Source organism: Falco biarmicus, chromosome 2 (assembly GCF_023638135.1).
Source record: "Falco biarmicus isolate bFalBia1 chromosome 2, bFalBia1.pri, whole genome shotgun sequence".
Lineage (NCBI taxonomy): Eukaryota > Metazoa > Chordata > Aves > Falconiformes > Falconidae > Falco > Falco biarmicus.
This window is the reverse complement of record NC_079289.1, coordinates 55,668,080-55,685,385: the sequence shown is the minus strand read 5'-3', so window position 1 is coordinate 55,685,385 and position 17,306 is coordinate 55,668,080.

Below are 17,306 nucleotides of genomic sequence, written 5' to 3'. Positions count from 1 at the left end.
GGAGGCTGCTGAGAGGAGTCCCAGTTCCAGCCAGTGCAGCTGGGTTCTTGGGAACAAACCTGAAAATCACAGGCTTCTGGATGACTTTGAGCTAAGAAGCAGCAATGCTACAAATAACCATGGAAAAAATAAGACAGACTATACACACCAACAGAAAGATCCATATTGTACAAAGTTACTACTTTGTCAAAGTGCCACAGACATTTTCCTCCTGAAATTGAGTTGTCAAGCACCAAAGCATCAAGGAATTTCTAAATGGTTTCATTTCTTTCAATAGTTTGTCTTTGGAGAGATCCCTGAGGTCAAAGTATGAGAAATTTGAGGTATTACAGCAAATGGCATCAGCCACTCACCACCTGACAGCAGGCACTGGGTAATCTGGGCCTCATCTGAAGTTGCTGAAGTCAAGAATATGACTCAGATATACCTACACGTGTTTCAGTCACTTCTTTAATTACAAAGTAGATAATCTCTAACTGTTAGATTTAGGGGAAGTTAATTTACCTGCCAGTCTGTAGATTAACCTTCCAGCTTTTCCATTAACATATCCTGAGGAATACCTCTACAACTCCATGATCTAAAAATGTTTAAAGTTCACAACATCATTGTTAAGTGAACCTCTCCAGTCTGCACTGAATGTATTGCAGTAGGATCCCGCAGTAGTTTTAATAACATACTGTGTATACATATTCTCCAGTTCCCATCACCATAATGCTATATGTACAGAGTAGACCAGGTTACATCTTTTCCTCCTGCAGGAGTAGTCATAATGACTGAGCTGTGAATAGGCTCCAGCTGAGGTCATTAGGGGTAAGATGATCCCAGGGCTTTCTCACGTGCAGGCCTGGACGGAGAAAGAAGTCTTGAACCATAGGTTGTGCTTGGTCAGCTTGAACACGGCTTGAGTATCCAATGCTGCTTTTTGCTGAAGCCAGAGACTTCTGCAGTCCTGCAATACGTTACCTGATCTTGTAAATGCGTATGTAGATATTGCCAAGCAAAATATCCTTATTCATAAATCTTAAGCCATCAAAACACAACCAGGAATTACTCTATGAGAGGTCTCCAGACACTGGACATCTAAATGTACTGATTTAACTAAATGCTAAGAATTTTTAAAAGATCATTAGTATCACTCACCACTGCTTTCAACTGAGCTGTACTGAGTACATGATGGGGTAGGCTAGATAAGCAGCTGAAATATGAAATAAATACATACAGATGAATTTGCACTGACGAAGAGAAGGAAAATCTCTCATTCAACTTCAGCACCGGCTCTTGTGAGCAAACAGTCCTGGATGTGGAGTTTGTTCAAAATCAGAACCTCTGAGTGCCTCAGTGTCCTTCCTGTTTTGTTCAATAGGAATAAGAACTTCCTTAAGGGGAGCAAGTAGATTCTGAGAAGTGACTGGGCAAAGTTTATGGGGTGCTACAACAGATACAGTGTTTACAGAAGTGATGACATTTACAGCATAGAGTGTTTATGGAATCTGAACTTGTGCAGCTAATTAGGATGATAGCAAGGGAACAACCCACAGATGTGACCTGATGTTACAGATAGGAATTTAGAGAGGATGGAGAACCCTATAAACAAATACAGTGATCCTAAGAAATATACATTCACAGGAGCTGTCTGAAAATGACAGACCTAAGTCCCCAGATTTAGACATTTAAATCCACATGTATGCATTTAGATTCCACTGCCAAAACAGACTATTAGATCATAAAATTTGATCTGAAGTATATTAGAGCTATTACTTCATCACCCAATTAATTCTGCATGGAGCCCAATAACTTCTGTTTGATGAAAGGATAATTTGTGTTTGACTAACGCATAACTGCTAGCAGAATATCTGGTCTTGATCTGACAATAGCTGGAGACAGAAAATCTGTTGCATGGTAGCTAGTTTGAATGGTTATTCCCACTCACTGTTAAAAAAAATGTAACTGACTACTGTCCTGGATTGACTTAGCTTCAGATTCCAACCAGTTTCATTCTCTACTAAATTCAAGGCCACTTCAGTGCTCAGTGTTTTCTCCCAGGAAAGGGATTTACATAACCTAATCAAATCTCTTCTCAATTTTCTTTCTGATAAGATTAAAAACAAAACCAAAAACAAACAAACAAGAAAAAGATACTTTTTTCTAATTCTTAAATCACTTACTGCATTTCTTCAGCGCTTTCTCCATTTTTCAATGGTTTCTGAAAAAATACCAAAACTGAATCCCATATCCTTGCTGTTGTCTTGATAGAACAATGTATGCAAGTGCTTTCACCCCTCTGCTCCTATTCAGTACTTCCATGTTTGTACAGCCAGGATGTGTCCCTCATGGCACAGCACTGCATTGGGAGGGGCTGCTGAATTCCTAGTCTGCTAAGACCATACTTTGTAGGATACTATCTACTATTCATTTTTTTGCTTGGCTTATATTTGGCAAAGCAAAAGAAGCGTCTCCTTTTCCTGAGGTATTTGCTTTCTTGTTCTGTGGCTGACCATTCTGCTTCCTTGGTCTTCCAACAGCGTGCAGCGTGCCATGGGGCTTCCTAGACCCACTCTATCCTGTACTGCTGCTCAACACAGTAGTTTGGATTTTCCTCATTAATGCCATTCCTAGGTACCACAGAACCCTCCATGGCTAAAGATTTCCTACTCTACCTAGGACTTTCTGCTTCCCAGGCTTAGTAGTTACTCCTGGACGCACCGTGACTCTACAACATGTGAGCCTACACAGAGGCCAATACCCTCCTACTGCCATTCCTCTGGTTTCTACCCCAAGAGCTCAACTGTCCTGGCTGGAGCCACTCTACAGTCCTGCACAGACCTAAGCTGAGTCTGTGCAAGACCATGATCCCAAAGAGCGCTGTTGCATATCAGAAGGCAAGGAAAGCTGTCATCTGTCTAGGTTGCCCCGACACGTCTAAGTTAGAAAGCAGTAAGTTTCAAAAGAAGATGTCCATTACATAATAAACTCTTTTTTGAAAAAAAACAGTAAAAACAGTGTCCAGTCTTGGAAGTCACAGTGAGGAGAGAGAGGAGGCAAGAGTAAAATGGAGGAGTGAATATGACATCTAATTATCTGAGGCTTACAAGCTGGCAAGGAGAAAATGCCTGAAGTAGAAGCTGGCATACTAGGAATAACGAAGTATTGATAAGCCAGAGAGAGGAATTATATGAGGAAGGGAGATCACTGTTAGCCAAAGGGAGAGGTGAGAGATGCTAAAGGGAAGAATTCTATTTGTTCTGAGGAGGGGAACATAGACAGTTGAACACATGAAGACTGCCAACAGTAGAGGCTGGGCACAGAGATGACAGTCTGGTCATACAAACTGTTCCCACTGTTCTCAGCTTACACTGGTGAATCTGTAGGGAGAGAGCATTTATACCTCCTGTAAATCAGAAAACTACATCCAGCTCTGAGCCCTATGGCTCAAGTAATAACTTTGCTCTAATATCAGGCCTAAGACCCACAAAACAAAAAGTAGCAGCCATCTCAAGGCATTTTTCATTGGGAAGTTAATTTAATGAGCAGCTGGTGCCCATCAGAGCTGTACTGGCCCCATATACATTTCTAAACTCAGTGTTAAGGAGAATTTAAGGTGACTAGGAGGGATTCACCAAGGAAATACCATATTTGACAACTAGATTTCTTTTTCTCAACTGATCATGGGGGTTACTTAGAAGGATGGGTTTGGTATTGTTTATGTAGCGTTGAGCCAGCAAAGCAGGTCAATATTTGACTTGCACACTGCTCAGTGTAGGCAAGCAATTTAGTTACACCACTGAGAGAAAGACGGTGAAAGCCAAAAATCACTGTCGAAGACAGTAGGTCCCTGTGATAAGAGATGGAGAATCTTCATGCAGCAAAGGTGTAACACTTTATAAGCTCACAGTAACTTGCAATATTGGTCAAATGCCAGAAATCAGATGTTAAACAGATTAAAAAAGGTCTGGCTCACCAGCTGCAAGCTTTATGAATGCAGAAGGCTTCATTTTGGAGCAATAAGCTCTGAAACAGGCTAAAGCCTGATGATGAGAGAGCATCAGTACAACAGCTGGGAGGGTGCCACCAGCCACTGATGCTCAGCTCCAACAGAGGAAAAGTGAGGGATCCTTGGCTGTGTCAGGAATAGAGCTTTTTTGGGTTTTGTTTTGTGTTCTGAAAACCCACAGTGTAATCGTGTCCCCAAACTACCAGATGATTATCGAAAGTTTAAGATATATGCAATTTGTCTCCTTGGAGTACTTCACAATATTAGCTTTAGGTTTCAGACTGTTGAGTGTTAAATTACTCATCACAGACAAAAGAACTACTGCAGAATAGGTGTTGATAATAACGCCTGATAGCTGTGCATAATGTTTTGATTGGCAGAATGTAGGCTGACTACTACAGGAAGCAATTGGGGAGAGGATCTTGTTGAGGCACAAGTAGTCAAAAAGTAAAATTGTACAAGAGAAAAGTTTGCACAGAGAAATGTGGAGTTTTTTCAGCTACTTCCCTACCAAATATAAAAGCTTTTCCCTTAGTGGTGGATTTGTCTTCTATACAACGCAAAGAGAAATATAAGTCTCTGAAGGCAGAGATCGATATTTGCATGCAAAACAGCAGTGTTTTAAGAAGTTTTTGCCCTATGGTGATCATCAAATAAATGGGAATTTATGCTGGTGAACAACTTCTCATTAAGGTAAAATGTTAAATAAACCACGAATACAGGACAGAGTGGAAGACATAGAAATCGTAATAACACACAAGAAAATGTGTGCTATCCAAAACTGAAAAAAACTCATTATGTCCTTATTCTGATCATGAAGGCACTGACATGACATGATTAGTGGGACAAGGGACCAAGACAACCAACACTTCATGCAAAGCATTTTTCAGCAGACAAGGAAGTTCCCATCTGATGACAAGGTGGAGAAGGCCCTTCTCCTGTCTTCATTCAGTTCCTGGTCTGAAGTTCCCTTTCCCTTAAAATCTGGACCAAAAGAAGAGCTGGGTATTATGTTCTCTTTGGGAATCAGTGGTTATAGAAGAAAACATGAAACACTTTGCTGTGTCAGGAGCCAAGAGATTTAAAGAAATATGCATAACATGGCTGTTTCCTACTGTCAACAAGGGGAGAAATTCTGTAAGAGGTGGCTGATGCCAAACATTTTTCAACACTTGATATGTCAGCAAGGTTCTGGCAGGTGTCCTTAGGAAAACAGAGCACTTGTCTGAGCATGTTCAATAGCCCCTTGGGAAACACTGTTTTCTCAGTCTGTATGAAGCACCCAGTACATTTTCACTAGAAATACAATTCTTTTTCATAGTAGATAAACCCCTGAGATTTACCCATTGGAGATCCTGATGTAAATTAAAAAAAAAAAAAAACACAAACAAACATGAGAGAACACAGCTCTGATGCTCTGAGAAGCTTTGGGAAAAATAAGTGCTAACTTAAGCAAAATGTAGACTCTGTGGAAGCGAAATTACCTACTGTAACTTGTCAGAGTACAGCACAGTGTACCGCACAGGCTGTCCCATCTCCTCTGACAGGACTGTGAAGGAAACACCTACGTGGTGTGGATGCATGATGGGCACCCTAGGAGCAATAGCATGCAAAGATGAACAAAGGAATCAGATACAAATCGTAGTAAAGAAAAGCTGAAAAGATTATATTAATCTATGTTCTGGAGTAAAGACATCTGAAGGTAAGCTCACACTAAGTGGTCCTCAGAAACTTTCAGAAAGGTCTGAGCACAGATCTCCTTGTACCATCATAGCCAAGACTGGGGTTTACGCATCCCACTTGCTAACAAGTCAAGTGTTAATGTACTCAAGAAGAGCAGGAGGAATATCAGACTTAGAGTGTGGGTGTTAAAAAGTTTCATGTTTTTATTTATGGGTTGTCTAAATTACCATAAGCCACTGCCAAAAGGGACCTGTCATCTTTTCTTCCCATAAGAACAGAGATTGTTCTTCTAGCTACAAGTGTATCATTTGCAAATTAAATACAAATGAGGAGAAACTTGATTGCTCCGCCACAATCTTGATGAGATCTGACAAAAAGGCAGGAGAGGAAAGTCCATGCTAGATTATGTGCTTGACAGCTTGAATTTTTACACAGAAAAACCCTGTTTTGTTTTTGTTTAAAGCTAATTAATCTTAATTAATTACATTAATTAATTAAGGCCAGCAACACAGTCACAGACCTTGTCAATTTAAAAAGATCTGTAAGAACTGCCAAAATTTACTGGTCATGAGTACAAGGAATTTCCAAGGAAGTTCAGGTTTAGACATGCAACTGCTAGTCCCACCTGTCCCAAACCTAACTAACATCTAACAATAACACATCCCATTAAAGAAATAAAATCATGGAACCATACTCTGAGCTGCATTTTGGGCTGTTAGGCACCATAATAGTGCCAAGAAAAGCTGAAGCTGTCTTCTGGGAACAGAAGTTAAGTAGAAAACTTAAGACAGAAGTGTGGGCATGCTTAGAGAGCAACAGCAAGGTACATGTCTGACTGTGGGTACAGAAAAAGAAAAATGAAGTAAAACAAACTCAGCCAGGTTCATGGTCCTGAGAGCTCTTAGCACTCCTCATGAGAATGACAGTGCAATTATTTATGCCCAAGTACATTATGCTGAGCCCTGAGGTCAAAACAGGTATCTCAGTGTTGATGGAAGGCAGAGATGTTGTGGGGTCCAGAACTGCCCATTTTGCACAGAGAAGTCCACAATGGGAAACAGCTGCATCACCTTGAGATTTCTCATTCCTAAGCATAAAAAGTTTAGGACAAATGAACTTTCCACTGTTCAGTAACACAAGGAAGACCGCTTGCAAGGATGTCACAGAGACTCACATTGAGAACTAATTAATAATTTGTCATATGTATTTTGGATTCTAAAGTTTATTGCTAATTTTTGATGGCCTTATGCTTAATTGGGAAAGGAAGATGAGGGAATTATGTCTCCAGGAAGGTACAGCAGGAGCTGGTTGAAGCTGGTTGTTATGTGTGATGTTGACAAAACTAAAACTCAGATACTGAATGGAGCACATCTGTCAGATTCTTTGGCTCAGTCATTGCTCAGAAGTACATGCTTCTCCTATAGCAAACCTAAGCAAGATTATTATTTTCTGTCTCTTTAACACTGTCTGGATCAGCTGCCTGAGCTTAGGATCTTTGCCCCGTTGGAGAACTTGTTGCAGAGCATGCAAATTGTTTTTCAGCAGAGGCAGCACCTTCTCTCTGTTACACTTATTTTATGGAGAGGCTCAGCTCTTCCAAGTCTTCCCATTGCAGCTCTCTCAACAGAAAACTTCTTCTGTACTCCTTCAGGATCTTCCTTTCATTTTCTTTAACACACACATTTAAACAGAATTAATTCTGGTTGTATCCTTTCTTCTGTCATTCTACTTCTAGATTAGTTTTGAAAGCTCAGAGGTGGTTAATTATCACAAGCTAGAGCTTTGCCACTGTTGCACCTCTGGCTGCTTTACTGTAGTATTTCATTAATTTTTTTAAACCATTCTTCAAAATTTTTAATGGCCCTTTTTGTCTCTTGAATAATGCCAGTTTGGGCTTTACCATTGCCTTCCTTCTCCTCACAGTCTCTCATTGGATGACTGTCAACCCGCATCCTAAGTGAAACCCCAAAAGTTAGTGCCAACCTAGTCTGCACGCAATGTCCTTGATAGTAGTGACATCAAATGATGAATAAAATTGAATGTATTGTTAGTAGTTTGACTTTAAGACAATTAGAACAAATGAGTTGTTAATGTTTAATTCAAGTTATAGGCATTTTTGAATGCCCTGCTAAGCGCTTCGTTAAGCACCAGCAAGTTCTTTGTTTAAACGAGGAAAGTACCACCACAAGACAAATGGGCTGACTGGAGGTTCACCACAAGAAGCACTAACTAGGGGAAAAATAATTCCATCGGGGGAGATGACAACCACCAGCCCATTGACCACTGACTCAAGAAAACCCCCAGACCCAAAAAGAAGTTGATAATGAGCACGTGAACTGAGTAACATGAGAAGCCAGATAATTGCTTGGTGAATAGGAAACAAAGTATTAAGTAATGAAAGAATTGTGTAACTTGTAACCAATGAAGGCTGACAGCTTTGCTTGCTGAAATGTATAAATATGGTAAAGTTCTGACAATCAGGGAGCTAGGCATCTGTGGGTTACAGCTCCCTACTTTGGGCAAACTGAAGGAATAGAAATACCTTGACTCAGTGTGTGAACTGGTGTTGTGCAGCAGGTGAGGAACAGTAAGAACAGCGTGGCTGCCAGCTGCTGCCCTGGACATTCTGTTCTAACATTGAAAGCGCTCGCTGTGCAGCAAGTCAGGGTACAGCAGATGTGCAAACCCAGCTCTCCTGTGTTACAGGCAAGTGCTCCAGCCCCTGGGCTGCAAGGCAAAGGAAAAAGGGCACCACACATCCTCTCACAAGAATCAGCCCTGCCTTGTCGGGCACCAGCTTTCAGGAGACAGCTTGGTGGCGTGAGTCCTAGCAGCTGCCCCGGCTGCCTCCGCTGGCTCCGGGAGGAAACCATGGCTGGTTAAAGTCTGGAGACTCCCTTTGACCAGACCTTTTTTAATCCTCTAAAAGAACTCTTTTTTTTTTTTCTTTTTTTTTTTTTTTTTACTAGCTCCCTGGGATAAACCTATTCTACAGTTAGAAAATGTTTTTCAGGAAAAATAATAGAAAATAAAGTTTTAGCTAACATCTAAATGTTTTTTATAATGTCAGTTGTGATTAACATTGCTATGGGAAGATTCACACCCCTGAAGACTTCACAGCCCTCAATTTCAGAAATTTATACTGAGGACAAATCTGGTATACCGTACACTGTTACTGCTTTCACAAATAATCTAATAATTATGTATACTATCCATGTATTCTCTGGTTGAAAACAGAGAATGAAATCTGAAACATAATGATAGAATTATGAAATTAAATATTGCTTAAATTCAGCATTTTTCAAAACTAATGTTTTGTGTGTCATATCAGAAACATGTGATTTCACCCTGAATTGAAACAATAGCAAATTCTCAGATGTCAGCATTTCTTGGGAAAATTATATCCTATACCTCAGCCAGTCTTGCCTAACAGGATTTTCTCAGCACTGTTCCCAACGTTTTTCCTCCTTAAAAGATACCATTAATACCTCCATGAAGACTTTTATTTTCCTCTCTTCATTACATTTCTTTTAACGTGTTGGCATACACCTATTGACTTGATGATTAGCATTATTGTGTTGCATATAAAGAAATAACCAGTGGTGTCTTATTGGGGAATCTGATTCACCCTCTACCCCTTTTGTTTAATGTTAAGCATCATTTAAAAGTTACAAAGTCATCTAGTCCATCTAGTCCTGCTCAAAGTACAGCTAACTTCAAAGCTAGATTGAATTGCTCAGAGCATTGCCCAGCAGAGTTTTGAACATCTCTAAAGCACCTAGGCCTGTATGAAGTGAAAACTTCTAGGAGGCTTGGAATCAGCACCTATTTACAGTACCAGTCCATCCATAGTGCTGTAAGTCATCTTGATGTGTAAAGTACACAACAATGAATAGCCTTTCCATAAGAAAAAAAGTGCCGGTTTTATCTTCTTGCATGTGGTTGACATACAAAAATGGCTGACATCAATGTACAAAAGTTACAAACACACACAAATGTGCTGCCACTGGACTGGTTAATACACACAAAAAGGGGGAAGAAATTTGAGACAACTGTCCTCACCAAACCAGCTCTTTTTTTTCTTGTTCACTCTGTTAACTCTGTTCACTCTCTTAACTTGGAATTCCTTACGACATCCACCTTTTCCTGTGCCTGCCTTTCAGAGCACAAGGATTTTAGATGAGGGCTCATATGTAGCTTTCTGCATTCTGCAGGGTTGATAAATATAAAAAAAAAATAATGAATACAACTGAAGAATTAGTATCAATATACACTGTAATTAGCAGTACACTACTTGTGAGTTAAAAGTTTTTACATTAAGTGAAATGAGAAGAATGAGGTGATTATCTCTGTTATTACATTTTCCTTCCATTTCCAGATATATTCTCTAATAAAATCCTAAACAAGGTGCAGGCATGCACTAGTCTGTCATGTTACTGTTATGTTGCCGAACAGGTAGCATGAATTTCCCTCAGCAAGCTATAAAAAGTGCAGAAGTCAATGAAGCAGGATTTATGGTTAGAGAAAGAGATTACAGAATGAGACTTAAGCACATGCTTAACTGCTTTGCTGAGCTAAGGCATATATGGGGACACTGATAACTTTAACATTTGTAAAATCCTTCGTGATAGCAAACCACCATTAACCCTAAAATGGTTATATCAAATGACATCATGATGCCAGCAGCTTATTAACAGAGCTTTTATTTTTAATGGAAGTGGAACTGCTTTCTTACTGTATCCTTTTTAGGATCTTGTATAGGTATTGGTTTCTATAATTTTGTAGAACAGATAATTTAGACATACCGATTTTTGTTATGACAACACAGTTCTGCAAGATAGTACTGTACTTTTATTATTAAGGAACGGATAATGGAGTTCAAATAATGTGAGCAAATATATGTAAGATCTGAAATTATTGTCTTTTAGGGGACAACAGATGAAATATTAAAAGGAATATATTGAATTAGTAATTCTTCTCTGCAGATGTCACAGGTCGTTATTTTTTAGATCTGATTTTAGAACAGACTGTAGACGCAGTATAAAAGCAGTTTTTCATACCACAGCTGGTTACAGTTATCATAATAAAGCAAGTTAAAGTGGGGAAAGTGGTATAATTACATGCATGGCTTTGCAGCTCTAGGTTGCTGATTCACATCCAGGTCAGATAACTAATAGCAGGAATTCAGTCTCAGGAATTATAATTGATTTTGGTACTGTTCAAGACATTTAAATAATAAAAAAGTGACAGTGTAGTGTTTATTCAACACTTTAATAAGGTAAATTATTGTGTATGTTGTAATTCCAGAATAAATCAATCCTCTGATAAAGTTGATCTGAGAAAATATGTGATGAGAAAGCCTCTAATACCTTTTATGTTTTACTCTTTAGCATGATTTTTTTCAATATATATGGCCAGGCTGTCTCTTGCATCAAGATTCACACACACACACAAACTCCCTGATCCTCCCTAATCCTTGAGCTGTTCCTCAAGCTCATGTAGTCCTTATGGTGCTGCCTATGGATCTGCAAGATATTAGATCCCAGCAGTGGTTGGCAGCTGGACTCCAGCCTGCTGGGTTCACAGTCCTTTCCTTCCCAAAGCTTGCAGATTTAGGCTGGAAGCCTTCACCTCCCCAGCCGGGGACTCCCAGATAACTGTGACCAGAGTCCTGGGAAAGGGGTTCATTGACTCTACATGTAATAAAGATCTAGTCATAAAATGCTGCCTTAAAAAAAAAAAAAAAAAAAAAAAAAAGGAAATTATTTAGATTATTTCACAAATGGAGAACTGCTATTGATTTGCCAGCACAGTCTATGTTGTCTGGATATTTAACTACTCAATCAAAGCTACTGGCGTATCTTGATTGAGACATATGAGACAGATTGCTTCCCCAGGGCATCTCCTCCATTTACTTCAAATTTCCTGTTGATTCCTCCAGATAATGCACATAAAGCCTACACTATATATTTTCCTGTTGATTCCTCCAGATAATGCACATAAAACCTACGCTATATATATACACTCCTTTTCTGCACATAAAATGTACACTATATATATACACTTCTTTTCTGCAAGGCCACAAACTTGATCAAAGCACCATTTCATCTTTCTGCCTTTCTATCTGGTCAGCCTTTCATCCAGCGCTAAGGACTAAAAAGTGCAAGAAGATGTGAGAGATTCGCAGCATGGCTGAGGTGGGAAGGCACCTTTGGAGACTGTCTAATCCAACTCCCCTGGCTGAGCGGGGTGGCTTACAACAGGTTGCTCAGATCCCTGTTCAGTCAGGTTTTGAATATCTCCAAAGCTGGAGAGTAAACCTCTCTGAGAAACCTGTTCCAGTGTCTGACTGTCCTCACAGTGGAGGGTTTTTTTTCTTATGTTTAAATGGCATTTCTGGTGTTTCTGTTTGTGCCCGCTGCCTCTTGTCCTCTCACTGGGCACCACTAAGAAGTGTCAGGCTCCATCCTCTTTGCACTCTCTCTTCAGGTATTTATGTACATTCACAGGATCCCCCTGAGCCTTCTCTTCTCCAAGCTAAACAGACTGAGCTCTCTCAGCCTTTCCTGGTCGGAGAGGTGCTCCAGGTCCCTTAATCACACTTGTGGCCCTTCATTGGACTCTCTCCAGTACGTCCATGTCTCTCTTGTACTGGGGAGCCCAGAAATGGACACAGAACTCTAGGTGTGGCCTCACCAGTGCTAAGTAGAGGGAGAATCACCTCCCTCAATCTGCTGGGGTTGCTTTCCTGTTAGGATGCTGCGTAAGACACTGGTGGCCTTCTTTGTACAGGGCACATTGCTGGTTGATGATCCACTTAGTGTCCACCAAGACCCCCAGGCCCTTTTCTGCAAAGCTGCTTTCCAGCCAGTGAACCTTCTAGCCTGTCCCTGGTGCATGGTGCTGTTTCTTCCAGGTGCAGGACTTTGCACCTCTCCTTGTTGAACTTCATGAAGTTCCCATCAGCCCATTTCTCCAGCCCATCAAGGTCCCTCTGAATGACAGATGTTGGGGTGGTTCAAGGACAAGGCCCAACAAAGGCAACCAGCTCCAGGTGGCCCTATTTGAGCAGCAGGGCTGGACCAGATAGATGACCTCCAGAGATCACTTCCAACCTCAACTATTTGGTCATTCTGTGAAATGTGCGTCTTCTTCTAGTTGTCTGAAGAATGAACCTCATCTACTTCTTCTTCCTGTCCAAGTGGTCTGTAGCAGACACCCACCACAATTAAACTCATCTTGGTCTGCCATCTAATCCTGACTGATAAGCTCCCAGCTGGCACACCATCCATCTCCAGGCAAAGCTCTGTGCACTCCTGCTGCTCTCTCAAATAACAGCAACTCCCTCTCCTTGTCTTCTTGTCCTGTCCTTCCCGAAGAGCCTGTATCTGTTCATCGAAGCACTCCAGTTGTGTGAGCTATCCCACCATGTCTCTCCGTGACCCCAATGAGATCATAGCCCTGCAAGTGCACACAGGTCTCTAATTCCTCCTGTTTGTTCCCCATGCTGCACAAGCACAAGAGAGGCACCCTGTCACACTGATTTCCCAGAAAGAGTATGAGAGCATCTGGCTTTCATCACCTCTGGTGCTGCCCTGGCTGCTGATCTCCTACAGCTCCTTCGCTTGGTGACACAGACCCTCCTCCCTGGGGGCAGGGAGGGAGTCCACCTCTCACTGCTGCAGCCTCAGCAAGGGGTCCCAGGCACTCTGGCAGCCCCAGGCCCAGACAGCTGCATCCTCCATCAGGACCTCAGACTGTGTTGAGGACTCCGGTGTGCTGGGGCAGCTGTCCCAGCAGGTTCTGGAGACCATGAGCGGGGGCACCACTACTGCAGAGCACTATATCTGGTCCCATTCCCTGCGCCCTTCTGCACAAGTGGCTGCCCAAACTGCTGTACTTGCTGGCTGCCTCTGTCAGCTGTGCTCTCAGGTAGGGAGGGTGAAGGTTTCTTGAAGAAGCTGAAGCTGTTTGGAGCTTTCCATAGGACCAGCATGGATTGCACAGCAGGAACAATCCTTGCACTGTAGGATTTAAAGCAAAATAGCTGCACTAAGCCACACACTATGAGACCCGTGAACTTGCAGCTGGCTTGAAGGAAGTTCATCAAAGCAAAAAAACTGAAGAAACAGGGAGAAAGGAAATGGCAAGCAGTAGGCCAAGGAGCAGCAATCTGGAGCTGAGGTTTGGAAAGGGATGACTACTGTGCTTCAAAGAGACAGCAAGGCAGTTTCAAGCCACAGTGTTGGTAGAGAACAAAGCTCCTGTACAAATAAACAAGTGTTGACATTAGTGAATGAAGACAGTGATTGTAAAAAAAAAAACCCAAACCAACCCTGAAACAAATTCCTAACAGCGTCATTCTCACTGGGAGTGTTACGAGAGCTCTCCTTTCTCTCAAGGCACTTCTGTACAACATCTGGACAGGCATATACCCCTAATGACAATTTGAAGACTGGCACAAAAACAGCAAGAAATGAGAAGTCATAAATGGCAGATCTGAGCAATGCTTTCAGCATCCAACAGAGTAGTTTTTCCCACAAACCACTTGCCAACATCCTGACACACAAACACCTCTATATTTATACAGTATTTGATTTATATCTTGCCAATTGCAATATACGTCTCTTTAGGGATGGCTTCTATCCATACTGGCACCAACAAAGAGCTCACAATATTTCTGCTCTTCAGAGATTAAAAAGAAAATAACTATGTGATGTGTCAAAGAGAGGTAACAGAAGCTGGATATATGTCAACAGAAGCCTTTTAGCACTAAAATACAAACGAGGTACCTGATATGCAGATCGTTCTGAAATTCATCACTTTTGAAGATAAAGCATGCAATTAGAAGGTTTTTCTTCTTTTTATGGGATGATTTATAACACTACTTTCCTTAATAAGACATTGTGTAAATGCTTTTTTTTCTTGCAGGGTTTTACAGCTAAACCACCTTGCAGCTAATACACACCTATCATCTTCCTGTTTGGTTCATCAGGTTAGTGACCCAGTTGCTGTGTGGCGCATTCTGTGTGACAATGCAGACACAGAGGCAGTCTGTGCCCACTACAATGTCATCACAATATCATGAGGACAGAGCCTTACACGTGTGTAAAAAAAAAAGGAAATATTCTCCCCATTTCACGGGGAATTAAAGATGGCCAGGATTTTTTTTACTTTTATTGGAAAATGCCAACTCATCAAAATTAAACCTATGTTTAGGAAGCATCTTTGAGGGTCTCCTGATTTGGGGCAGTTGTTTGAAAACGCTGGAAGGAATTATTTTAATTGATTACATTAAATCTCACCACCTCTTTTTGGACTGTATTCAAAAGGAAAACACATAAAGAAAGCTAAGTTACCCAGTAATGCATACTGTGTTTGACTCCAATGCTATTTAGAGTAACATGCCCCACATTATTTAAATGCAGTCCTGCCTTTTGAAGCTGGGCCACTTTCCAGCAGGAATACAAGAGTCATGGGAGTGGGTGGGAATACTAGCAAGAAGACTAACAGCTCTCACTCTGAGTGCTCTGGATATGTGTGCTGCTTTCTAAAGATACTTGCTACAGATATGGTTTATTCTGCTAGTTTGCAAAAACTGTGGGCTAGTTTCACACCCTCCTTCTCCTATGTGGAAAACAACAGCACCAAGAACATTGTGATATTCGTGTAGAGAAACCCCCAATACTCTGTGGCTTCATGGTTATGAGCCTTATGAGGGATGGCTTGGTAGGGGAGATCCTTAGCTTTTGTTCCTCTCAATGGCTGTTTATGTATATACATTAAAAATATGTTGGATAAAATATACAACATGGGAAGGTGCAAGGACTAAAATCACTGATTTCCCTCTACCGAAGCCAAGTTCAGGTCCTGACCACTAACTTGCATGGTGATGTGTACAGCTCTTTGCCTTTTCCAGCCCAGTGAATCCCGGATTCTTCCCTGCATAGCCTCAAAGCTCGCTGCCAACAATGTGCTGCCACCTTTTTTCCCACCCTTTTTGCTCAACCACCTAGATCCTCAGGAGGAGTCCAAGGAAAGTGAGCAAGGGCTTTCAGTGCCCCAAGCAACAGATCAAACAAGCAGGAGTTAGGTATTTATAAGCGAGGGGATCTAGTCAGAGCAGCAGCTACAGCTGCATTTTGTAAGGTGCTTGTGTGACTGATTTTTTTTTTAAGTGCTGGACACTTAGAAAGTCAGTGTGGTACCCAGGCTGCCTGAGCCGGTTATAAACATTAGCTTAGCAGAGCTTTTCACAATAGCAATTTTGGACTATAAAACCTCAATTTTACGTTCTGGACTCTTTTCTGGCATATGGCTTGTGATCACCAAGCCAGCCAGTAGCACACTCCAGGATCTTTGGTTTTCCTGTAAAGGACACAGCTCTTCCTTTCTGCACTCTCATGTAAAGCAGCCATCCAGCCTGGTGGAGCTCTACAACTGTTTCTATTCAGAAGAGCAATACTCAGCACTTTGCGTTTTCCAAGTGCCCTACAAATGCTTTACCATAGCTAATCATGTGCATAAGCTGTGGGTTATCTGTAAAATACTCTTTGACTTCAGCAACAGTGAAAGTGTTACACTCCCACAAGGACGGGTTTATTTCATGGTGCCCTTTCCTCCTATCACCCCCATCTTTGCTGTCCCTACAGCCAATTTCATCTGCCTCTCCTGTCTTTGTTACTTGATTTTATGTGAGGGTAATGTTTTTTCTGAGACTTCTTTTTAAAGCACCGATATTTTTCAGAGTTTCAGACTATATGGATGGGTACAAAAATTAGATTATGAACTGTGAGAATAACTAATATAATAGAACTGGAAGAATGATTTTTCATTGCACTGTCAGTTCTGAAAAATCTGGGGAGAAGTTCATTTGGCTCACAGCAAAATGGTAGGTGCCATTTTCAGGTGTTATTTACATTAAGAATGTAATTAAAACACATATTTTAACACATCTTTTTAGAAAATGGTAAATGAAACAGTCATTTTAACAAGTGTGTTTAGTTTTTTTAATTGAAATGGATTTGCTGGAAAAAAAATACAATATTTTAAAGAATGTCAGCTGACTTAAACCTGCCATTTTGGGTGAAATGAAGTTGCAACTGGATTTTTGCCCATGTTTATTAATCACTCCTTACAGAACTAAATTAATACTCTTTATTATCACAGTTTATAATGAGAAAATTAAACAGAAAGTTCTGAGCAGTGTTTCTTGCTGAAGAGAGGACAGTCTTAGGGCAAGGACTGCATTTCAAGAAACCTTAGGGGTCTGTCTTGTATTTAGCAATTGTGCCAGCAGTTTGCCTGTACCTCTGCTTGTGCTTTCCATCTACCAAGCGGCCACTGAAAGCAGCCCATCTTCAGCTTGATACAGCAGGATGAACATCGGTCAGTTAGAGTTTATGTTAAAATATTAGTCTCAAAATTGCCAAAGGTGAGAAGCCACCACATGTTCACTTTGGTCATCTCTGCTCTTTAAGTGATAACTCCTAGCAGAGGAAAAGGGCAGGGTTGGAAGGGATGTTACTGGTTTAAATGCCTCAGCAAGAATGCTTCTGCCAGTGCCCTTGTCTTTTGAACCACTTTATCTCTACATAATCAAGGACTACGCTGTCTTTTCCAGGACTGCTGA